General features: G+C 42.4%; 1 protein-coding gene across 4 annotated transcripts in view; it reads left to right on the top strand.

The window, feature by feature from the left end:
• Window positions 1-13,636: 13,636 nt before the first annotated feature.
• ZNF148 (zinc finger protein 148) overlaps window positions 13,637-24,701 on the top strand; it is a 41,193-nt gene continuing 30,128 nt past the window's right edge. For 2 of the 4 annotated variants that reach the window (XM_030017126.2, XM_041124099.1), the window contains exon 1: window positions 13,637-13,966. The gene's annotated coding sequence lies outside the window, so the exon portion shown is untranslated. Of the gene's footprint in view, window positions 13,967-23,235; window positions 23,364-24,701 lie in introns of all 4 variants that reach the window. The other 2 variants (XM_041124100.1, XM_030017122.2) reach the window with 2 other exon arrangements.

Raw genomic sequence — 24,701 nt, 5'->3', positions numbered from 1 at the left:
GCCTCTTCTTGTTCCCTGCACAATCACGTGTGCTTTGCTCCTCCAGGTGCAGCTCCTGGCTGCAGCCTCCTCTTCAGAAATCCTTTATTTCGTACCACAAAGCGGGTGTTGCAGCCGGTGTGGCCCTGTGTCCCTGGTGCCATGTTCGCTGTACCCTGGCTGTTTGTATTCTTTGGTAATTGCAAAGCCAGGGAATCTTATAAGAGGTCTAGAATAACACCCAGCTACAAGTTAGCGTGCTTAGTGGCGTGACAGCAGGCAGTATCTTATCCCACCTTTCCCAGGTTGGAAAAGGTCCCTAGGGAATAAATCTGGGTCGCCGGTAGCTTCTGGCGGGCTGTGATGTGGCCTGAAATGTCCCTGTGGGAGGAAGCCGTTTAAAGAGTGATTTAAGGGCTTTAAGGTGTTGGGGGGGAGGCTGGGGACAGGCAGGACCCATGGCCATCTGCACAAGGGAATGCCCGTCTGCGCGGAGGCTACAGGGAAGTGATGTGTTGTAGGGGACCAGTTCCCGTCTGGTGGGACTGCTGGTGAGCTGGTGACCTGGGGGGGGATGACACGACACGGGGGAGATGCAGGTCCTGGGCACAGCACAGTCGGCAGTGTACTGGGAATAATAGCCACTGCGCTGTTTTGAAGGCGGCTCCAGGGGTACCGCTCCTCAAACAGGGCTTGTGAGCGTGTTTCAAGGCTCGGCTGCTGTGTCAGTGGCTCTGGGATCAAATGGGGGCATGTTGTGTAGCTTGAGTATTTTGCAAACAATTAAACTGCAATTTGTGCCAGCATGGCTGCTCTTACTCACAACGTGATGACAATTAAATGAAGTGCAATGTTTAATGACCAGTATCTCATTTTCTAGAGGGCGATTGAGGTTTCTTTTTCACACTCTGATGCAAATTTCTTTGAACTTAAGATCTACTAAAAGGAAAAGGGAACGATTCATTTAAGACAAATCACAAAAACTTGCTAATTCATTTAGGTGTGTGCTCTGTGTTGCTGCTGTCTTGCTGCTACAGGCTTTATTATAGGTCTGGAAAAACTCTCACCGTGCTAAGAAGTTTGTGGGGTTTTTTTTCTGGACACCGAAGCCATGACCCTCACTAGAAACTGTGCAAACACAAAGGGACAGCCTGACCGTGCAAGGTGGTGCTTTTACTAGCAGCTGCTGATTGGGGTCAGGCATATCACAGGGGAGGATCACAGCAGCTCCCTGCTCTCCTCTCTCCTCCCCAGATTCCCTAGCTGCAGTGGATGATTTAAGGTTAATGTTCCTTCATTTGTTAATTTAGTTGTAGCTATAAAAAATAGACATTTTTCAGGGAATCGTAAGAGGATGTGCAAACTCAGCAACAAGAGATCGAGAACATTATATTCCTGTTGGTGGTTGTATCTTTACAGGTTATAACAGACTTGAGGATGGACAGACATCTCTTTCTTTTCACGGCCGTGTCCAGCACAGGCAGGTCTTCATTTCCAGCAGGACCTCTGAGGTGGTACCACAATACCAATTTGTTAGGAAAGATTTGATGTATTAAAAGATTTGATAAGTTCAGACTATTAATGATTTCCAATAGTAAACAGCATCTGTAGTTTTTTGCTCTGTGTTGTTCTAAAGGGCTGTGCCACCCTGAGCTGCTACCTTGTAGGAATTTCGGTCTGATGTAACTGTGAGCGGCTGGTGTTCGTCATTGGCTTCAGGATACTGCTCCTGCAAGGTCAAGTGAAATTATTGTACCTTTGCCTTTTTCTATTTTAGCTTCAAAGAACATGTTCCTATAGCTCCAAATTATTATGAAAATCATCTTTCACTAGACTAAACTTTGAAGCTGCAATATTAACCATTTTATAGCCCTGTGATCGGTGTTTCTGTGGTGAAGACACAGCAATGTCCTCTTTCTGTTTTGACCCAGCTCGTTCACTATTTTCGCATCTAATATTTTAATGCTGTCTCACCCTATGCTACACTCTACTTTTATAGTTCTTTTCTTTATTTGTGATTCAGATAACTTTTGTATTACCAACATAACTTACTTCGATAACATATTCTATGTAAAGAGAAATACGATGTTTTGAACTTGCTTTGTGGTTCTTTTACCATCTCTCCCAAATGATTTTATTTCTCTACTTTGGCACTAAATAAGACCTGGTTTTCTTCCTTTTTAAGGACATTGACTTACTGATTTCTACATGAAAAATTCACCAGCATTAAGACTACTCATTAGTATGCACAGCTATAGCACAGGATGTTTTATTTTTTGACAGCTCCAGCTTCGTAAACTTCTCTGTAAACTGTGGGGGAAAAGCAGCCATTTTAGTACATAAGTGGGCTGTACTACAAACAGACACATTTCCCAAGCAGGAACCGATCTGCAAAATATTGCCACTTTGCATGAAATTAGGAATGAGATTGACTATCATATCTTTAATTAAATATGCTAAGCGAGTTGATCAAAAATGGCCAAGCTGACAAAATGAAAGTATCCTTGATCTACATCTAAAACATTTTTCAAAGGAAGTTGTAGCTTTTTATCATGTCTTCATATTCCAATAGCTGGCATTGATTTCAGCCAGTCAGCTTGCATCTACTGGTGTTGATAAGGACACTTTGATAATAGGTTGGTTGTTTTTTTTTTTTAAATAAAGCTATTTTTTTTCCCCCAGAGATGAATGGATTTTGGGTCACCTTGTTGGGTTTGCCCTTTTATATTCAATGAGTGACCCAGAATCTCCTGCCCCTATATATTTATTTATTTTTGCCATTTTGGCAAGGTTATTAGCTAGATATTTTACCAGGGTCTATTTCCTCCGTGCCTCTGGCTTCTGAAAATTGAGCGTTAACTTTGTCTGGCAGTTAGAACCAACTGCACAACCGCCAGCAGCTCTGCAATGCTTGTCAGCTCACCGGAGGGGCTGCGGGAAAGGGAAGCTGCCTCTTGTCTTGGGACAACATTTTCCCCCACAGCTTTGACCCAGAAAAAAAACGCAGTGCATTACCTCGCAGTCTGCTATCACCATTTGTCCTCTCCAGTTATGTGCTTTCATCCCCTCGCCAGCTCCTTTTCCACCTGCCCTTTGAAGCACTGATGGGATATTTTCTTCTGCCATTTACTGCAGCTCATCTCAGGCTGGGCAAGGGTCTCTCCTTCCACCCAGGGACCAGTTTTTCTTCATCTGCTTGTCTGGTTTGGTGTGCATGCATCCAGCCAGCAAACAAGGGCAGTTTACTTTACAAAGAAATATGATTTTATTTATTACAAGCCATTTTAAATAATTTATTTGACTTTTAAATTATCCTCAGCATTGAACTCTCATCTGCTTTGCACATGGAAAGCAGCACTTACCAAACAGCCTTTATTGTCTGGGATATCCCCGGCCCACAGTCAAACCGTTTTGATGTTCTTCTGACCACTTTCATTTTACGTTGTCCCTAAGGCTCGGCCAAGCTCCCTGGATTTCCCAAGCAGGCGGTAATTGCTATTCTGGAGGCTTTCTGAGCTGGCATTATACGGGCCGACCTCCTGACTGACCTCCCAGGCTTTCTGAATCTGCCTGGGCACAAAACATGAGGGCGTGCTGTCCTTCTTCAGGGTCCCACCTGCAGGACGCAGTTGGTCCTCCTTATTCCTCGCCGAAGCCTTCTAGAGGCTTGTGTCGGTGTGAAAGGGACTTCACAAATGCCATGCCAGGTGTGACGCTCTAGAGACTGTAAGCTCTAGGAGACCGTGAGACATGGTGCTCTTCCATCGAGCTAGTTGGAAGTCGTGTACAATTTGAAATCAGTGCTGTTAGCTGAAAATAGCCTGGTGTTGCTACATCACTAGCTCTAATGTTAAAAAACAACTGCTGCCACTAAAGAGGTCATCTGTGGAGAGACTGTATCATGTGCAGCATCCCTTCTTTACCAAAGTGGACCCATGGAGAGCAGCTGAGGAGGGACCTCTCTCCTCGTGTAAAATACTGTGATGTATCAGCATTACAAAGGTCACATTTTTCTTAATGCCCACACGCAGCACCACATTCCTTCCCAGAAACTGGTCTCTTGATGTTTGTTTTGTGTTTTAAACAAATTTCTGGCAAAATTTCTGGTATGTCTTTGGGATGTGTCTTTAATCTGATCCCACTTCAAGTTCAGTTCTTCATAGGCACTAGCTGAAATGTATAAATAATTGAAAATTTAATGGTTGGAGTTATTCAGTAATAAATAGGTTTGTTAAGTTAACTTTGGGTAAGACTTTGCAGTAAAGACCTTTGCCCTTCTGTTTACAGGTACTGTCCATGCTGTCATCCGGGTTGGAGATCCTTTGTCACTGTTTGTTCATTATTGGATAAAGTAGACACACAGAAACAGCTAGTTACACCTACTTGATACACACGCTCAGTTTTCTTAGGATGATAACAAGGCCACAATTTTACAAAGTCTATTCAAGTTACTGCTTTGGGGCAAAGCGGTGTTTTGGGCTTGGGACGCGGTATATATTGAAGACAGAAAGTGCTTGGATCAGACCTGTGCTCTGTTCTTTCAGCAATGAGCAAGTATGACCAAACCGTCCCCAGCCTACTGGGATGAATAGTGTCTTCTTAAAAACAAGCAGTCCTCCTTTTTGGCACCTTTGCTGTCTTTTAAAAGAGCAATATCTGAAACTTAGACTTTTTGGCTTCTTTCCCCCATTGCACGCCTGTTCTGCGACTGCGAGCAGCTGGCTGGGTTTGCGGTGCGGCTTCCCTGGGGTTTAGGGGGCTGCCGGCCGGGATGGGTTTGAGCTTTAGTGCGTTGTTTCGCTAAGGAACAGCTCTAGAGGGATGGAGCGGAGCCGTGAAGGTCCCATGGGGGACAGCAGAGTGCAGTGCAAAGGGCTGATGTCAGGCAAGCTGAAGCAGGCTTTTTTACATAGACTTTAAGGTGTCTCATGTAGCTATGTTGGTAAGCCGTTCTCTTTCTGAATCTTTTTGCTTTTAGCATCAATGCTTTGGACACACCATAGCAGAGTAGTTCCCCATGTTAATCTCTTGTTGTGTACTTCCTCTGGTGGTTTTTTTTTTCAGGTGGGTTTTTTGGTTGTTTTGTTTGTTTGTTTGTTTTTAGTTTTAAATATCCCACCTTTAGTTTGATAGTTCAGAGAAGGTCCCTTTATTCTACAGTACGAGACAGGAAGAAGAGATGTTCCTGATCAGTCTGTACGAGACATTACTTCACGTACTTTTATTCTGTCTCCCTCGTTGTTCTCTGAAGATAATAATCCCAATCGTTTCAATCTTTCCTGAATTGCCATGCCCTTGATCCTACTTGTTGCTCTACTTTGAATCCTCTGACGTTCCCTGTCTCTTTGAGATGACTGGACCACAGCAGTTTGCTTGAGGTTGTACCACAGATCTATGTCAAGATATTCTACCTTTTTATTGTTCTTCATCCTATTTTATCTGCTTGCTTATTTTATCTGCGTGCTGAAAGGATGGAGTTGTTGAGCTTTCTGTTGCACAACAGAAAACAAGGCTGGGTGGCACTTGGGGGCAAAGCCAATGATCTAGGTTACTTCCTAAAGCATTCCTTGTATATTTGTCTAATCTGCTCCTAAAGACCTCTGGTGACTCCACAGCCCTATAGGCCATCCCAGTGTTTTGTGACCTTTGCTATTAGCACGACAGAAAAATACCTAACCTAAAGCTTCCTTGCTGCAGTTTACATCTTATATACCTCCCATGGGCAGGGAAAACAGCTTTTTCCACTTGTCTGTGCAATGGCCTCTTACATATTTGAAGACTCTCATCATGTTTCCCCTTTAGCATTCTCCTTGGGAACAAGTGCAGTTCATTTAGGCCTTTTTGGTCATGTTTTCTAGATCTCTTACCATTCTTACTGTCCTTTCACACTGGGCCATGTCTTTCCTGAGCTTCATGCCCCAAACCAGACATAATCCTTCTAGCCGAAACCTTAACAACACTGTGTAGACTGAATGGAAATGATTCCTTTGTGTCTTACAAGCTATAAGCCAGTTCATACATAACAGCACGATGTGCACGTCAGTTCATGTCCAGCTTGTGAACAACCGAGCTGCCCTACTAAACCATCTTCTGAAATATTGCTGTCCTGAAGCTCAGCCACAGATTCAGTGCAGGTCCTTTCCTCTGTCCTTACTGTGCTGAGCTCCATCTTCTCCGGCTTGCTCCTAGACTATCAAGAGGAGGCTGAACCTGGACCCCAGCCATTCTTGCAGCCATCTTCAGCTTGGTGTAATCTGAAAATTTAGCAGTCTTCATCCTCCAGTTGAACCACTGAATAGTCTGGTACAAGTCCTGAGCAATTCCGTTCAATGCATCCTTGTATTTTGAAAAAAAAATCAGTCACAACTACTTTCACGAAGGGTTTAATAATTAGCTTGCGTTGGCCTTAGAGAAATTTCATCTAGTCCACTTCTCATTTTATGAGAAAAGTAATTTTCTCATGTGCCTGTCAACAGCTTTACCTTCTTGCTTTTCCCTGCCAAGAACCCCCCACCTGAAGCTGTACCTTAGCCATTTTTAATTTGTAAGGTATCTTAGCAGTTTGCCTTTTCTCCTAAATGCATAACTTCATGCAGATACAACTAACTTCTTTGGCCATTATATTGTCCATTCATTTAGCTTTTTTGAAGGTTCCTTTAGTCCCCTCTGGGGCCTGGTTAACTTAATAAATTCATACCTATGTTTTCTATTTATAACTATCGTATCCCAGTTTAGCATTCATCTTTTCCCAATCTGTACTGTAACAAACAACATGAAATGTATTTAGGATGGAAGGCTGAGGCCTTTGCTGTTAATCTGATGCCCTGATGAAAAGTGACCACCTAGCTTTCCTCTCTGCTTTCTGTCTCCTGAACAAATTCTGACATTTTAAATTGTCAAACATATTTTAGAAGACAAAGTAAACTTATGTTTTTCCTTATTCCTTACCTTACTGATAAAATCAATAATTCTAAAAGATTAGTGAGATGTGATTTTCATTTACAAAACCTTACTTGTCATAACATGATCTTTCAAATATTTTGAAAGGCCGTTCTGACCAATTTGCAGGTGAAGATGTGTGGCTGCACAGTTTTGCTGGCAGCCCAGTTGTTTCAGCTTCTGACAGTCATGGATATACTCTATGTGATCTGGAGAATGGTTAATAGCCTGTCTGGTTCCAACATTTCTTTATTATTCTGATGTAATTTTTGAGAGTACTACCAGAGGAGACCAGTAAAGGGAGAGCAACTCCATGATGCTTTTTATTATGAAACTGCAAAACCCTAAACCCTTCCTTTTTTTTGCTGTGTTGAGCAATTAACTTACAGAATTCCAGTTCCAGCCTTTTAAGACCTTTTTCCTTCTTCTCTTCAAGAATCAATCCCCGTTTGGTCTTCAAGGTCCGTTTGTGCCCTTCTCATTTTCCCTTTCTTCACTGCCAGCTGAAATTTGAGATTTTCCTTTTTACTGGCTTTCATAGCTTCAGCTTTCTATACTCTGTTGGCTTTCCTATTGGTTCAAATAATGTATGGGAACGTCCCATTTAGCATAATGGCTTGATTATTGTCACCCAGGGAATGTACATCCTCTTGGGCTTCATTGTTTTCAGCAGTATCCACGTCATCTCCAAAAGGTTTTATTTATTTTTCTTTTACATTTTACTTTTCCTGTTTTAACTTTGAACTTTTTGTTAATAAGTGTCAATCTCCCACCATTATCACTGCATCACAGTCTGGTATCCTACCTGCTCTTTGAATCATTGAGTCTCACTTTTAATTGGGTGAATGTCAGGCTTCTGAAGAGGTGTGAATCTGAATTTAAAATGCAGTAGCTGCTTTGCGCAAACTCTCAGTGTATGTTAGGTGGTGTGATGCAGTCTACAACACTTTAGTGTGAACTAAGAGTATTGACACAAAGTATATATGAAGCAGCTGGTTACTCTGCCCTGAGTAACCTCCTCACGTGGACAAGCCTTTAGCTAATGGTTCAGCTAATGCTATCTTTTGAATTAGATCCACTGTAATACTTCAAACTGAAGAAGTCAGCTGCAGTGGGACACTTGGGAAAGATTAAGATGAATTAAGCAAAGGTGTGACATTAAATTGCATTAGTTAAAGCCCACCAATCCCCCGTGTGGATGTTCTCTCTTTTAGAGATAAAATATCCCTAGCTTCCTTTACATTTCATTCTGAAAGGCTTAATCCTAAAATGTTCATGTGGGGGTTTAAGGCCCTCTTACTTTCCCATCTGCAGTTAATTCAACTTAAATGTCTTAGGTAGACAGCCAATCTAAGTTAAGAGTAGATGTTTTTCTGCTCTGCTTATAACTTGTGTTTTAGGGCAGAGAAATTGGTTCTCTAAATTCTGCCTCATTGTGTCATTTGACAATTTGTGTTAGGCAGAGTACAATATTATCATCATTTTTGTTGCTTTTTCTGCCTATTAGGCATCTCAGCATGGGACATTAAACATCCTCTTTTCTTTTAATCTGGAGAATTATAATGCTAATTTTACAGGAATGCCGTGTGGGACCAAGTCAAACATATTACAGGTATCTGAATGTCTCGTGTCTACACAAAACCATCTTGACTGATGCTGACTTGCTATCTTTCTTTTTTTCAGACAGGTATATCTCTCATCAAAACATTACTTTTCATTTTCTCTGGGATTTTTGCGATGTCTTCAGCTCAAGTTTTAAAGCACTTCAAGCTGCTGTATTATTGCAAAATAAATGAACGAGTCAAGTCAGGCATGTTTGTGGCATTAGAAACTAATCTGGTATGAAGACTTCTTCAGGGCTCAGGTGGAAGCAGAACAGTGTTCTCCTCTAAACAGATTTGAGAACAGAAAAGATTTTGGGAATAAGGAAAAGAGCCAGGTGACTTGCATGCACCCCTTCCTTCTGACCAATATTAGCCATAATTAATTACCTTTGTTTACAAACATCACATGCGCAGGTATTTTGAGACACACCATATCATCACATTTCTCTGCATCAGCTAGTGTCAGGATAAGCATACCGTACAACTGTGTGACTGATAACATTACGATTGACTCCTGATCTGCTAGCAATATAGGGCAATGCAGACTCAATTGAGTCAGGCTTATGGGGGATCATGAATTGAAAGTCTGCTATAAAAAAAATAATAATTAGAACACAAATTCAATCAAGGATGCTGAAATGAAGAGGAGCAATTTACAGACAACGTGAGTGGATGCTCAGACAATGGACTCATTCAATTTTCTGCATTGAATATTTGTGCTAGTTAAAGCCCTAGTGAAATATTTGAATTGAAAAAGAATGGATGGAAGGAGATTTTCTAGCTTTCAATAGCAGTTGTTCCCCAATTGCATCCACTGTTGAAATGTCAGGCATTCATCTAGGCATTTCTGAAGCATCATTCATTGTATCACTGGTACATACTAGTATTAACCAGGGCTACAGCGACCTTAGTGGTCCAAGGAAGGAAGGGAGGGGAGGAGAGAAATTGAAGAAGGCATTTAGTTTCCGATTCAGTATCTGATAGCTCAATTTAATTCAATGGGATATTTGCATTTTTGAAGTTAGACATGTGCTTGGTTGTGTTGCTGAACAGGGAATGAGACACAAATCTGTGATGAGGACTAAGTAGTGTTTATCTCCACTTCTGTGGCAACAAGGCATTTACAATAAACCAGTTTATATTTACTTCTTGCTCTCCATCCTGGATTTAGTCCTAATGATGATTACTGTTCCTTTATGCAGTTACGATTTGGTACTCATTATTGTCAAAGGGTTTCCAGGCAAAATTGCAGCTCATGCACAGTGTATAGACTGGTGAGACACACAGACACTAAAGCTTAAACTAACTTTCACATTAAAAGAATAACTCAAGTGGGTGGGGGAGAGCACATCTGTTATCTCTGAAAGTCAAGTTACTCTCATCCTCCACCAAAGTTATTAACTTCAATTCTTTGATGATTCCACAAGCACAGAAAAGGCTGGTTTAGCATTGTTTGGGAGGATGAATTGTGTATTTCCACAACCTATCACCCCATGCTTTATCTTGGATTTACCTTGGTTTTGAACTTTCTGTTTGCAAATACCTTTTTTTGAGAACATAAAGATTTTTCAGGCAGTGTTCTCCATATATAAACTACTGACATGAACTCTTCACTGATAATCTTAAGTCTGTTTCTTCCGAGACTTAGCATGCTTATAAAATACTCAGTAAAAATATTGATTGTTGACATGCAGATTGCTTTTCACATTTCCTTTGGCCTGATCCTGTAACCATGTACAGACATAGATTTTTTTTTTTTTTTTTTTTTTTACTCGAGAAAAGCCAGTAGTGTGTGTTCGAAGGAATGAAACTACTAACTGGGACTTGCAACATCCACACCGGGAAGGGGAGAAGACGGACAGGTTGTACCTTCTTTTACATGAGGAATGACAGAAAAGTAGCAAGGAAACTTCACCTTGGGCAGAGTCAGTAGGACAAGCCACATCACTAGACTTTGTACATCACTCCAAAGGGACAGATATAAGGTTACACGGATACATGGAATTGGGGGTGGGGGTGTGTGTTGGGAAGCTACACTTAATGTTTCTTGATCTACCTGTGGGCTAAATGACTGAGCAGTAGGCCCACGCTAACAATATTTTCAAACAAACAAAAAATACTTTCTGAAAAATTGGAAGGGCATTTTAAAAGAGTTACAAGGATAAAGCAAGACCTGGAAAATAGAGTTAAAAATTTGGATACATGGCCCTTGAACCCAATAGCTAAAACTAATGATTAGAAGCTCAGGCTAGATGAATTCAGACAAATATGAAGGCCTAACTTTAAGAGTTAGGCTAAGTGGCCATCTCAAAAACCTACCTAACCGGTGGATTTCTCTCTCAAATTCCCAGACTGGATCTTTCCAGATCAGCGGCTGCTTCACTAGAAGTTACTGCCTTGATGCCTTAATTTCTGAATGAAATCCTTCCGTTTGCCATGCAGGAGGTCAGATGAGACGGTTCTGCTTGTTCTACGCAGTTACTTCTGAAGCCACTTCCTGCTTAAGACCTTTTAAAACACACATATATTCTCCAACGATTCCCCAAAGCCACTCTTTTTAATATATAGCCTACTTGTGCTTCCTATTTTTCTTGGTTTCTAGATTAATACAGAAAAGGGAAGAAAAAAACAAACCTGGGGGGTGGGTGCCTTTTACTTTCCATTATTTAGCCCTCCTAAAAAAAGGAAACTGAAACGTACTGTGCTCCACGCTGCACACACATTGCCTTTTAGAGGGTTTCTCATGGGTGGGCAACTTCTGGAACTCAGAAGGGAGAGGGAAGACTCTATTAAAGACTATTAAATTTTTCCCTAGGGAAAAGCAGAGTTTGTCTGCTATTTACAGAGCAGCATCAGAAAAAAAAAAATGTAGGTCAAAATGCAAGTGCTCCTTTAAGCTTCTCAAGCTACTGGCTTAATATATTCCTTTTCCATTTTGTTACGTCAAAACACTAATATTAATAAATAAACACCACAGTATTAAATGTGTGTCAAAACACTAATACAAACACCATCAGTGCCATAGCTGTGTGACTTGGTGAGGAACTACCATCATTTGAAAATGCAGGTGGCAAAGAGGGAAAGGTCCAAGGTCTGACGTGTCCCTTGACTACCCCTGCCTCGGCGGGGGGGACTTCCAGATGAACAAAGCACTGTAAGAGTCTCAGTGAACTTGACAATTTGTAGGTGCTCAATTCCTCTTAAAGCAACAACAGAAAACCCCACCCTAACCCAAACTGACATTTGAAAATTGGAGCATGTCTTGATTAAGGTCATAGAAGAATGGTAGGAGAGTAATGAACAGAACCCAAATATGCTGAGTCTTACTTTTTTGAATTAAATGCAAGACAGTCTTTCTTCTTCACATTACACTGTTAATTGCCAAACAAAATTTTTTGAAAAGCAGGTTCCAATTGATGTGTCCTTGGAGAAAGACTTGTGCTCACCCTGCAGAAAGCTTTAATTCCTCAGTGTATTTTAAAATAAGGTTTTAGTGCTGAGCTTCCTGACTCAGACTTAATGAAATACAAAAGATTTTTTTTGACAGGTAAAAATGAATAGAGTCACCAAATTAATTGTCTTTGAAAGGAAAAAAAAAAAAAATCAAAGCTGCATAAATGTACATCTTCCCTCAGTTTCTGAAACTCTGTTTTTGGAAATGAAAGTTTCCCATTTTATTCAGCAAGCAGGTTAATGACACTTGTATTTATGTAAAATTGTAGATGACTGCATGAAATGTAGCCACATTTTATTAACTCCTTCCTCTGTTCATACAGATTGAGTACTCGACGCAATTATTTTGAAATATACCTCTTGCATAAAGTCAGGGCAGACCTTCAAACTGGGTCCTAATGTCATTAATATTTCCTTCTTAATGCAACTTCTGCCACTGTAACTGGATGGCACAATCCATGACCTGCATAAGGATGCAGAACCTTATTAATGCATCTCGTTAAAGGAACTAGAAACCCTACATGAAGCTGACTCACCAGGCAGATGCATCTTACTTCTAACAGGACCTGAACGAAGGGCATAAGCCTCGTCACAGAGACAGGGTGATCCTGTAGGACAACCTGGGAATAACTAAGCTTGTAGCAAAAGGCTTTGGGCTGCTGCTGATTGAATGACTGACTCACAAAGCTAAGCCCGACGAAGCTGGTAAATTTTACCCAACAGAGCTTATGCAGATTTTGGCTTCAATCCAGCAGAGCACTTAAGCACATGCTTAATTATAAGCAAGTGACATAAAGCAATTTAGTTAAGCGTGCGCTTAAGTGGGTTGCTGGGCTAAAGACTTTATTTAGAGAAACGTGGAAAAGTTGGTCACCCTTAAAAGAGATGTAGTTGAGAGATGCAAGAGAGACCAAGACACAGTCAAGGTTGTAAAGGCGCAGACGGTTTGGGTGGAGAGCTATCCCAAGGAACGCCCGGCCTTTAAGAAGATCTGGCCTCTAGCAATTCTCCCAATTGTTAACCGTGTGGGGTCACGGAGGACATCACGATCACGGGGATTACAGCGCAGAAGCCTCATCTCGGGGCTTCTCGATGGATTTGGAGGCGCCGGGAGTCCCACAGCCACCCCCCCCCCCCGAGCACACCGGTGGTCCGGGGCCTCCCGCGGCCTCCTGCGTCAGGCCCGCACCCCTCCGCCTCAGCGGGCCCCGGCCTCGGCCGAGGGAAGCGGGGTGCGTCGGGCCGAGGGGAGCCGGCCTCAGCGGCGGGGATGGGGGTTTCCTTCAGCCCCCATCCCTGGCACCGACCCCAGCCGTTCCGGCCCCTTCTCCTCCGAGAGCCCCCGCTGCAACGACGACGGGGGGACGGGGATGGGGGGGGTCACCCCCAGCCCCTCCGGCAGCGCCATCCCCTCGGCCGAGGCCTGGGCACCCCCCGCACGACCGCAGGGCGCTCCCCGCCCCGCCTCCCCTCAGGGCCGGCCCGGGGCAGCGCTCGGCCGGGCCCGCCCGGCGGGGCTTCCCACGGCCGCGCCGGCCTCCTGACCCGCGCGTAACCCGGGCCGCCGGCACCGCCCCGGCCCCGGCGGGAGGCCCGGCCCCGGCCCCGGCCCGTAGCGGCCCGTCTCCCCCTCTCCCCTTCTCCTCCTCGCTCGGCCGCGCCGGCGGCCCGCCGCGCCCGGGCGCCCGCCGGTCCTCCGGGCGTGTTTCCCATGCTGCACCGCGGCGCGGCGGCGCTCTGGCCGGGCTGTCGCTGTCACCGCCAGGAGGAGGCTGAGGGAAGGCGCCGCTCGCCCCGCCGGAGCAGGAAGAAGCCGCCGCCGCCAACTTCCCCTCGGCCTCCCCTCCCCCGCCGCCGCCGCCTCCCCTCCCCCGCGCCCCACCGCCGCCCCGCCATGCCCGGGGCCGCGGCACGGGCACTCTGAGGAGCCGCCGCCGCCGCCGCCGCCGCGCCCCGGCCCGGCCCGCCTTCTCTTCGCAGCTCTGCGGCCGGTAAGTGCCGGCGGGCGGGAGCCGGAGCGGGAGCGGGAGCTGGCGCTGGCGGGGTCCGGCCGGGCCCGCCCGCCCGCCCGCCGCGGCGGCGGCGGGAGGTGCACGGAGGGAGGGAGAGAGAGAGGGAGGGAGGGAGGAGGAGGAGGAGAGGGAAGGGAAGGAAGGGGGGGCCGCGGCTCGGCGCGGCCCGGCCCGGCGCGTCGCGTCCCGCCCGCATGGGCCGCGCTTGGCCCCGCCGGCGGAGAGGCCGGCGAGCGGGGGATGAGGAGCGAGGCGGCGGGCGCCCTCCTCCTCCCCCCGCTGCCTGCCGCGCGGGGGGGGGCGCCGGGAGCTCCCTTCCGCTCCCCCCGGCCGGCGGCGGGGCTTCCCCGGCGGAGCCGGCCCCCCGCGCGGCGGGCCGGCAGCCGCGGGGCCGCTGCGGGGCCAAGCAGGCCTCGCCGGGGAGGTGGGGATGGGGCCGGCGCTGCCAGCGGGGCCGTCTGACAGACGGACAGACAAAAGGGCCGGGGGAGCCGCGGACGGACGGGCGGGCGGGCGGGCGGGCGGGCAGGCAGAGTGTCCCCCCCCCCGGCCCCGTCCTCCCGGGCGGCCGTATCCTCCCGCTGCCCGCGTCTCCATTGTTCCTGGTGTAAGATGGGGTGAAGCGTGCCGACCTGTGGAAATTCATTTCGTTTAATTTTATCTTTTGAATAACCTTCTCCGAGTCTCGTCTCAGCTGCTCGGAGGAAGCGTTTGCAAAGGGACCTCTCTCCAGCGTCGGGAGCTGCTAACAAGTGCCAGGCTGGAAGTGGTTGGGAGGGCAGGGGGGACCGGTAGGAGTTGCGGAGAAATCGGCTGGGCTTTAAACACTTTCACTTTTCATCGCCTTTCCTCCCCCAATTCCTGCCAAACCTCAGCTGGGATGAGTGCAGCAGCGTCTGTGTTAAGCTGGCTCATAAAAAGGGAAGACATTTATGTTGCAAATGTAAATCATCTCTCTGATCACTTTGTCTTTGTAAACTGTTCAGAGCAGCTGTGAGGGCTTTTGCACAGTCGTAAAGAAAGTAGATATGTGGAATCCAGCGATCACAGCTTTAGTCTTGCTTTGAAAGTCTGCCTGGAGCATGACCTATCTCTCTGCCTGCATACATGTGACATTCTGGTCCAAGGAGTTTTAGTCGGGAGAGATGTCTTATTTCTGCTGAGCAGCATCTTTGCCGTTGGTACAAGACAAATGACAGAGGACTATGGTTTTTCTTTTGAATCGGATCTCAGTTGCTTTGTTTATTTGCTGTACTTAGTCACAGGTTTCAGTAATACTTTACAAGCTTGCTAGGAATATGTACCTGGGCCTGTCATGCTTAAACATTTTGGAGTGCCCATACCAGATTTTGTCCTTGTAAGTGGTACCACTTTTGCAGTCATTCTCCATGAGTTTGGTGAAGCATGCCTTGTGAAGGAAAGAGGTGGAAAAATAGCGCTAACCTGTATCAATTTCTGCAGGTGCCCTTATGCTGTACTCGGAATCAGACTAGCTAAACCAATGGTCCAATCTAGACTTCATATCTATCCTGCTGTGTAAAAAGTTCGCATACCTTCAGGCAGTGTTAGTTTTTCAGTGTTCCGCTTCTACTGTTTGGGATTCGTGCATGTGTCCAGTGACAGCTGTCATCTGCAGAAGCTTTGGCTGTGCTGGGAAGCTCTAGAGCTCACGAGGCCTGCCTTCCTGTGGATCTCACGGGATCTGCAGACTCCTGGTACAGGGTACAGACAGATGCATAGGAGAGGCAAGCAAATCCCAGTCTTGTTGCAGTAATTAAGGAAAACTCTACAAAATTGATTTTTCCAATTGCACAATTTCCTGAAAACCACTGTCATGGCCTTTCTTGATGAATATTCAGCTGAATGTACATGTGTATTCAGTTTCCAAAAGTATTTTCTTTGTAGTTGTTTCTGGGTGTCTGCATGCCCCTCTTGCCCAAATATATATGTAGTTAGTCAGTGAGCTCATGTAGCTGAATAAAGCTAGAAAAGATGAGGCTGACCTCTTGCATTTAGGCTCTCATGTGCACATGTACTTTTTCTGTCTTCACTTCTCAGGCTAAGGCCTGAGAGAACAAATGTGTATGTAATCTATGTTTCTGTTATTGTCCTTCTTGTCCATATGTATTTAATTTCTACTGTATTGCAAATGTATTCTATTTATGGAAAATCCCTAATATAATGGATTATGAAACCAAATCATAAGTAGGTAAGTAGCTACTTGAAGAACCACAATGATTAAAAAACATTAGAAGAAAAATTACTCAGAATGTGAAAAGTTATGTTGCAGGCTAAATTGTTCACCCGAAGGAACACATACTTCTGTAGTAATATTATGTAGCTTCTCAAAAGATGATTTACCCTCTCAGTTCCGTGTGTACAAGTTTATTTGTATGAGGATTTAAAGCTCTGTGAGCGTGCGTGTGTTCTAGAGACAGTTGGTGTTGTAAAACCATTGAGGTTGGAAGTTCTTACTTCCAGCTGAGAACTTCTGTGTACCAGTAATGTTAGAGTTGAGCTATGAGAATACGAAGCATATTACTCCAGTGAAATATGGTGATGGTACATCTAAAAGAGCTTAGCTTAATTCTAGATGGGTTCTTTGCACCACAGGTTTGATAATGTAAATTTGCAAATAGTGAAGTTCAGGGTATTGGTTGTTAGTGTAAGGATTTAGGTAAAACATTTTAAAATTTACTGATGGGGAGGAAGGGTTTGTTGTGTTCTAGTATTTTGGGGAAAAGCAGAGTGGGAGTGTCTTCTTCTGTATCTGCTGCTAGAGATTTGTGATGTTTTTTGTGACTAGCATCTTTGTAGAGTCTTCCTCTGGTGAGGGCCGCTATGTGGGCTGTTGTCCCGTTGTAAATATTACAGTTGGAGGCCTGTCTGTGTGGAGCAGCTTGATGGAGTGGGCCTTATTCTAACAAAACCACTTTAAGTGTTTAGCATAATTTGGGATTAAGTTTGATTTAATTTTGGCTCTAATGTAAAATACTTTTTTTAATGTGAAGTAACAAAAGTTAAATAAGAAATAGTAATGTTGGTATAACGTCTTTGATAAGTAAATGTACAGCTGTTACCCTAAACATGAAACCGAAGTGTCCAACTTTCTTGTCCAAACGTAACAATGTCTTGTATATTAAATGAATGGGACAAGGAATGGAAAGTAAATGCCATTGGAAAGATTTTTTACTTTGAAGACTCTTAAGTAGATCTAACAGAGAAATAGATATGTTTTGTTTAAAATAAGTACTTTTTGTGCCTTTGCCTGGCATTTTAATGATAGCTGCTTTTCAAACCAGCATCATTTATGATGAAGTAGATTCAAGCCTTCAGCTTGCAGTCTGATCTGCGTAACTGAGTGTTTAAAGACAAATGAAGTCCCAGGAAGTCTCCGTGGATCTAAGTAGACATGGGTGTCTGCTGCTATCAGGTTGCAGGGCTTACCTGAAGGATCAGTACTGTGATTAACTTGCACTTTAATTTGTTTGTTTTTTTTTGACAGAAATACTTTTGGGAAAATAGTATTTCTTGGAGTACTGAGATACATGAAATTTTTCTCTTTTCCCTTTTCCCTTCCTTTTTTCACTTCTGTATATTGGAATCTGTGCAGAAACCCTTGAACTAGTATAGAGTTTATACATTTAACTTACTGCTTTTTAACAGCTGAGACATAGCTATTGACAGCCCATGTCAGCAAAATACAGCCATTGGCTGTAATATATAGCTATATGCCAAGCAAAAACTTCCGTCTAACAAAAGAAAATCCATTCAGGTTTTCACAAGATTTATTTTCATTTACACAAATGCTGTTAGTTACTTTATTTCCAGTGAAGTTAACACGACTCCATCTGTTTAGTTCATTAGTACTCTATATACATTTTAAATATACATTTTTTTATCATCTACATAGAACAGAATATTTTATACATCAGCAATAATGCAGTAAACTACACAAGTGACATAGGTTTAAACTATTTAACTTATAAATTATCATACCAATTAAAATACAATAACATGTGTGAGTATTCCAGTATTATATGTGATTAAATTGTCTTCCCCTGCCTCCATATAGAGATATTTTTCATATATCATTCAGCATGTTGGATAAAATATCTGGAAAAATCCATAATATGTTCTCACAGAACTTGATTATAAGTGTGTCCTAAGGGGAAATTCGGTGTCTTTTAGAAAGACTGTGGAAAGCACAACATGCAGAAGGGTTAGAATCGCCTGATAACTTCTTCCATACTGTAAGATTTTTATTTTGGGAGATAATGTAGAGACTGATACTGCTTTTGCTCAGAAATAATTTTTAGTGTACTCTTATGATATTATCAGTGTATTAATGTATTCTAGGCTATAATATCAAGAGGTAACAGTGCGAATACTGTAATATAGTTAATGTATTACTAATTTGTATTACTTCATGATTTCATTGCACTTTGGAAAACAGCAAGACATAGCTCTTTAATGGGGTATGTATATTGGCCTGATCCTGCAATTGATATACTCTACTGGCATACTAGTATTACAGTATTACATCTTGTCACAGTTTGTGCAGAAAACTTAGGCAGTACTGTCTAATTCTTCCCTTATGACTAGGATGACATTTTTATAAGTGCAGAATTAAACAGTCTGATGATAAAATGAAATCTGTGTGGGAAGAAGTTCCAGCCTGCAAACAGCAGTAGGGTATAATTTATGAACAGCCTATCAAATATAAACTGTCTAGATATCTTGCACTGGGGGAAAAAAAAGCAGACCAAAAAACAAAAATCAAGGTGCCTGTAAAATGTCTGTAAAACAACATAATTTCTTGATATAACATGTGATACTATTAATGTGTAAAGCTGTTGTGATATCTGTGTAAATCAGCTCAGATATGAGGCTGATAAGCTTTCTGCTCTAAAATTGTTTCAAATGGCAGCTACATCTATAGGTAAAAAGATGCCCATTCATAAAAATTTTGACGAGTATCTTAATGTTTTTGTAATAATTTTTCACAAAGTCTGTATTAAATTTTACTACTTCTGTACCCCAAAATGGATATAAAAGACACAACTAAAAAGGTTTACAATGCCAGTAACATCATGACCAGGTCATGTTACCTTAGTGCAAGAGGTGAAGTAAGAAATATTGATGCTGGGCAGATTTGACATAGTCATATGTTGACTAGCAGTATTTAAGGAAGGGGAAACAAATGTCTTTTTAAACTCGGAATTTTAACAGCTATGTGATTGCCCTGAAAATTTATCAGATTTCTTTTTTTCTGTTGTTGGGATTAGATTTGAAACAAGAAAATGCTGATATGCTCCTAAAAAGTATGTGTGCATATGTATGTATGTATATGTAAAACACTTGTAGCATGTATTTATGATGATGTCTGGCCTAAAGCTCTAGTCATCGGGTATGAGGAATGTTCAGCATAAAGTGAAGTTTATTTTGCCAAGCAACAAGCAGCATATTATGTGGGTTAGCTGCCTGGGATGTAGCTGTGATCTGTAGTTCACTGGGAAGGGGCAAAGCAAGTAAGCAACTTCTAAATTCACCAGCTTTCTGCAGGCTTCCTTTGGTAGTAAAAACTATTGAAGTCCTGCTTTCAACAAGTGAATCTGTAGTATTGCATTGCAAACATTCTTCAGTTTTGTAAAGGGAGGGAAGAGGGAGCAAAACGAATATTAAAGCCAAGAAATGAGTACATTTCACAGGATGCATGGATGATTTTTTAGTCTGTAAGCATTATAACAGTCAGTATTTCCAGATGCAGTGGATGATTTCAGAGTTTCTCAAATAAGAGTACTCTGAAGCAAATTATCACCTCTGTTGCTGACCTCCTGAAGTACGATTCTCCTCTGTTTTTGGCCACATACACAGTGGTTCTTAACATAGGTCACTGTTATAGTCTCTGTCAGACAAAATGTATGTGGAATGGATGACAACTGTCAGGCTTTTAAGTTGGGTCATTTATAGCACTGAGCATTTCTGGATACAACAGTAACTATATAAATAAATTTAAGAAATCTTCTCATTTTGTGTCTTTAAAGTTTCTTTTAACAAAGAAGTTCTTCATGAAACATTGGTAAACTCAACCAACTCCCTTTTCGCTAGAGTAATCTTACACTTCTTACCTTGAAAATTTTTGTCATGACCACAGTAGATCAACTGCAGAGGGAGGTGGTCAATCATCAGGGTACCAAGATGCGATACAATTATTTTAGACCACAATCACTTGCGGATTTTCTAGATGTGTCCCTGGAATATTGGTTTTCAACTTATGTTTTGACCTTATAAGCGTTTTTGGGGGTAAAATCTAGTGTGAAGGTGCCCTGCGTGAATATTGCTTTAACAATATAAAACAAAAATGAATCATTCATATAGGAGAAAGGCTGCCATCATCCCTCAAGGAGGAAAGCTTTATTAGGCTGCTGTTCTCAGGAGCTTCCTCTGTCACTGGTGAACCTGACAGTTACACTCTGTAATGAATTTTCATCTGAGTCAGCAGAAAGACGTGAAAGTTATGTGATTGTCTTCTGGGGGTTGGGAAGGCTTGTATTGTTAGGGGGTGTAAGGAATTGAGAGAAAGCTACTTGGCTTTAATCTTGCTTTTTCCTGGTAGAGATTATAACGTTTTCTTTTTAAATGACTTGTAGAAAAGAGTATTTATGTACTTAAAAGGTACTTTTTATGATTATCAATGATTTATACCTGACGTGAAATTAAGGGATTGGGAGGAGGAATAAAATAGAGTTTATAGAAAAGGAGCATGCAGAGGATGAACATCCAGTTGTCACAGTATATTGCTTGAATATCTAGAATAGGTGGCAATTTGTAGACAAAACCGGTGGGCTTGTTGTCTTAATCTGGCAGTTAAAAGTAGATCATGCAAACCAGGTGTGTTCAGGCTTTTCTGGTGCCTGTTAGGAACCTATACTCAGTGTTATATACACTGTATTGGATCAAATATAAGGCAGCTTTAAGTGTGAATTTACTGTCACTTTTCAAGGAACAGCAATGTCAAAGGACAAACTGACAGAGGAGCTAATCTCTCAGTTCTTCACATGACCTTGCAATTTACTGTCTACTGAGTCCTTGTGTTGTCCCCAGCTTACGTTCCTTATAGGTCACAGGACAGGAGTGGGGCTTTCCACAGTTGTGGTGGTGATGAGAGTATGGCTGCATATCCAGAAAGCATGGGATCTGTTGTGGTTCTGTTACATGCCTAAAATTGGCTGTAACATTGGGCAACTCTTCATTACCCATCTTTGGTTGGACACAAGTTCAGCAAAGCGGTCTCAGCTCTAGGGCTTGCATCTTGCGTGCCTGAAATTGTTGCCTTGTTACCTATGGGACACATCTGTGCATTGAGGGAACCTGGGTGAGTGCAGCTGCATCAGCAGGTTGAGGGCTTGAGGACTTGAGACTCTTAACATCGTTGGATGAGAAGATAGTATCTGGAAAGCAGTCTATAAACGCAGGACATGCTGGGTTTTTCTTTTTCCAGACTCCTGTAAGAGTATTTTCTTACTTTACAGGTTGTTTTTCTGCTTGCTTAGTAATATGGGTTGTATTGAATGTATTTCACTAAAACTTGGCTTCATCACGAAGTTATTTGACTGTGGGTTCTCAGAAATTTCAGACCTGTTTGGGATGGTAACTCGTAATTGTTGGCCTGTGAGTTAATGGCATCAAGAACCTTCAAGATTTTTGTTCCTAATAATTATAGGAGTTATTATAAACATGAATCATATCTTTTGATCAATATGAATTTCTGTTTTAGTGTATTCTAGCACTTAATTAGCAAGAATTAGCTGCAGGGTACCAAAGTCATTGAGGTAGAATCCAATTTTCACAATCTTTTTATTCAAGAAGGCACAATCCTGAGAAGTCTGAGTTTTATTTTTTGGATTGTTTTCAACGTTAGTTAATGGGCCAGGATATCTATGTTATTACTGCTCTTATACAGTGGCTTCTAGACATCTCATGTTTTGGCTTGCCTTGATCTGCAAATGGGCTTAAGTGCTTTAAAATTGTTTGAGAAATGTAAAATCGTAATGAGGAGTAATCACCTTGGGGTATGTGATAGAAGTCAGCGGGATTCCTTGTTCGTACCGTTCTCCGAGTATCAAGGTGAAGAGTTACCTGGAAGTTCTTGTTGGGGTTGTGCATAGTCTTTTGAAGAGGATACACCGCAGAAGCACACTGGATTTAGTAGTTACCTGATTTGACTTTTTTTTTTCCTTTGGAGTGAAGATCAGCCAGGTTAAAAAAGGCTGATTTACAATTCTGGAATGTTATGTAAATGGGATAGGAATAGTTCTTAGTTGATTTAATCTGACCACAAATGTTGGTGGTCAGTAGGGAGGTGGTGGATTTGTTGCAACAGTGTGGAAAAAAAATCCTAACTATACAGAAGTGTACCTTTAAAAAACTTCTTTGTTGTCTTGGCAAATTTACATGGTCTGTAACATGCTTGTATTCCAAGAGGGGCTTTTGAGAAAGTGACCTAGTTGCTCACTTTCATGAATTTAAAGTTTATTTCTACTTCTTCCCCTTCTGGCTGATTTCATACTGTCTTTAAATACTAATGTGTGTCCGTTTATGTGCTAACTCTTCTGCTTATTCTTGATGAACATGCTTGATGCCGTTCTGATGCTGTTGTAACAGAGTGCTAGTTAGGCCACAACAATCCCTGACTCCACTGATGAAAATTGCTCCTTGGTGCACAGTTCATAACTGCTTGAATACCTTGAAGAGCAGTGATAGATATTTTTTTTGTTGTTCGCTGTTGGTCAGTGGTTTCCATAATGGAGCATCGCAAGATTCTCTGCTCCTTGTTTTTCATCATGCATTGAAGGAAAGAAAGGGCTACCACCAGAACATACTGTCCGAGATGCTGCTTCTAATGATACCTAAATCATTATCACTTCACTGTTTTTATATTCTTATATAGCTACCATCTCTGAAGGGTCCAAACACCTTATGGAAATGTCTTGTGCATTACGATTAGTTACTGTCACCTGTGAGTCTTTTTCTTTCCTCAGGGGATTATTATATGAGCTCATTTTGTTCATCGACTGTGTTATGTGTGTGTTGCCTTGTGTTTATGTTAGCAAAAGTGAAGTAGCTTTTTATGTGCTTGAAGTAGTTTATTTTCTATGTTTCATGTTTAGTTTCATAATTTTTAGTTGCTAGGTGTGTTAGTCTTGTGGAGTAGGTCCCTGAAAGGCCTTTATTTTTTTTTTTAGGTAGGGTAGACCTATGGCATTTGAGGAGTGGAACAGTCAACAGAGATCTATGACTTTGAACTTTAGGAAGGGCTCTTTCAGATCTTCTGGCCCAGCCCACTGGTGGCTCTGAAAGATGGCCACTGAAGGTAACACTGTGGTGTTTGAAAAACAATATAGAAAGCATAGGATTTGCTTGGTCTGTCTGCAGTGAATGTTTTACTAAAGAGGTATTCATTCTATCGTGTTTCAGACTAATTGGATTTTTTGAGGTTACTGTTCCACGTGTAGATGAAGGGTATGTTTGAAACACAGCTGAAATGAAATAAATATCCATTAAAAATGAAGTGATGCTGGGGTGTGACTCTGCCTCCTCAGCAGGTTTAAATGAGAAAATCTTCCTTGCCAGTACCACCATGTGAAAAGTTAGTCCACAGAGAGCCAACGATATTTTGCAGAATTTGTTTCTAGATGTTACACAGAATGTAATCTTACCCTGAATAAGTTTACCATAATGAAGTTCAGGAAAAATGTGTCCTTAGTGCGTGACGATACCCTAAACTTGAAATTGCAACTTAGGAGAATGGTTCCTGTATTCTAACACACTTGCATTGCCCTCACAACCTGAGAGTCTGTGTTGAAATAACGCTTTCAAATACTGAAGTAAGATCATAGAATCATAGGTTGGAAAAGACCTTCAAGATCATCAAGTCCAACCATCAACCTTGACTGCTAAGCCATGTCCTGAAGTGCCTTGTCTACATGCTTTTTGAATACCTCCAGGGATGGTGACTCAACCGCTTCCCTGGGCAGCCTGTTCCAATGTCTAACAACCCTTTCAGTAAAGAAATTTTTCCTAATATCCAATCTAAGATCAAGAAATGTTGCCTGTGCTCTGTAAGATCTGTTTTGTATTGTTATTCATGTCCTTCGCACCTATGGTTTATATTAGTATTGGTATTTTCCTGAAAGTTTTCTTTATGCTGTCATGTATGTAAATGAGGGATGTCTTCCAGAATCTGAGACCACTTTTGCTGCTAACTTCAAGGTTTTTTGATCAAAACCTTCTTGATTATACTTTTGTTAGCTTATTGTCCAATGTTATTTTGTCTACGTGGATATATTAAGTAAATATCTTGCATTTTTCTGTAATTACTGTTTTTCTTTAATGCGTGTAGATAGCCTTTTAGAAAACAATGAAGCTGAAGTAAAGATATTACAGGCAAGAAAAGCATGCTTTTAAAGAACAGTTTTAGGTGTAAGTCAGGCATGCAAACGTTAAAATTGCAGCATTGAGCTTTACCTATGCCACCTTAATTTTACCATCCTTACTATATTACTCATGTATTGTACCTTAATATTATATCGTAGTCTTTTGTGATACATGAACACGGTATTTCCCGCCACAGAACCCCCTTTTTTTTGAATGTACAGGATACGTGCTGCTCATTGAATAAGCAGCTGCTCTGTAATTTACTTTCTTCTCG

This window comes from Aquila chrysaetos, chromosome 6 (genome assembly GCF_900496995.4).
Source record: "Aquila chrysaetos chrysaetos chromosome 6, bAquChr1.4, whole genome shotgun sequence".
NCBI lineage: Eukaryota > Metazoa > Chordata > Aves > Accipitriformes > Accipitridae > Aquila > Aquila chrysaetos.
This window is presented reverse-complemented; position numbering and strand designations above follow the sequence as displayed.